The following is a 1,323-nucleotide window of genomic DNA, read 5'->3' as shown; positions in this document are numbered from 1 at the left end:
TCCTGATACAAATGTTACGATACGATGCATATCCAGATGCACATGTTACGATACAAAACATATCCCGACACACGTGTTACGATACGATGCATATCCCGATACACATGTTACGATACGATGCATATCCAGATACACATGTTAGGATACGATCCATATCCCGATACACGTGTTACGATACGATACATATCCCGATACACATGTTACGATAAGATGCATATCCAGATACACATGTTACGATACGATCCATATCCCGATACACGTGTTACGATACGATACATATCCCGATACACATGTTACGATACAATGCATATCCCGATACACATGTTACGATACAATGTATATCCCGATACACATGTTACAATACGATACATATCCAGATGCACATGTTACGATACAATACATATCGCAATACACGTATTACGATATAATACATATCCCGTAACATGTTATGATACCATACGTTTTGGCTTCTTGGTGCCAGCGGGTCCTTCCTGTTTGGAAAGTGAGGAGAGAGGGGTCACTCAGTTCAGTTCTCTAATCAATCAGAGAATCAAAATCAATTATTCAGGTATATTGAATAATTAGTAAATAATACTTTTTCCTTTAAATATATATGAAGTTTTAACATTTATGATAATTTTTTGCAGTCATGCAAAAATCAGTGTTTGTTGTGTCTGTATATTTCTTATTTTGCTCTTCTGTGCAATTATTTTCCACATTTTATTTTGCCTTGGAGGTCTTGAATGCATCATTTTACCAGAATTTGAACATTTTCCCTCCTAAAAAAGGACTCCTGAAGCTTTTAACAGCACTTTTATGGGTCGCATGTGCTGTTTATTGGCTTAAAATCGAAGTACACCATGCAGCCATGCAGTGTGTCAGTTGTTGTTTAGCGATTCACACTCTGAGGTGTGCCTCCGTGCGTCTCTGGTGTGAACTCTGGATGCTCTCGGGGGACACATGCTGGACAGAAGAGTCGATGCCTGCAGCTTCTCGGTGCTCACACTTCATCCGAGATCAGTTCTCATGACCAGATCTGTCCAGAGGCCTGCTGTTTAACCACATGATGCAGCAGCACCAGCCGATCGGTTAAAGAGACCCGGTTGCCATGACACCCAAGCTTAGCCTTGGTTCAGATAGCAGATGTTACCCTGTTGCAACAAATTTTTCTTTGTTGTTTGTCTCCTCACGTCCTCGGGGAGCTGTGATGCTCCGTCTGTGTGCAGCTCCTCGTCAGATCACGATGTGCCGGGCTGGATACACCCACCTTAGCTTTGTTTTTTGCAGACTGGATGCCCCTTGCATTTTTTTTTTTTTTTTTTT

This window comes from Oryzias melastigma, linkage group LG24 (assembly GCF_002922805.2).
Source record: "Oryzias melastigma strain HK-1 linkage group LG24, ASM292280v2, whole genome shotgun sequence".
Taxonomy (NCBI): Eukaryota; Metazoa; Chordata; class Actinopteri; order Beloniformes; family Adrianichthyidae; genus Oryzias; species Oryzias melastigma.
This window is presented reverse-complemented; position numbering follows the sequence as displayed.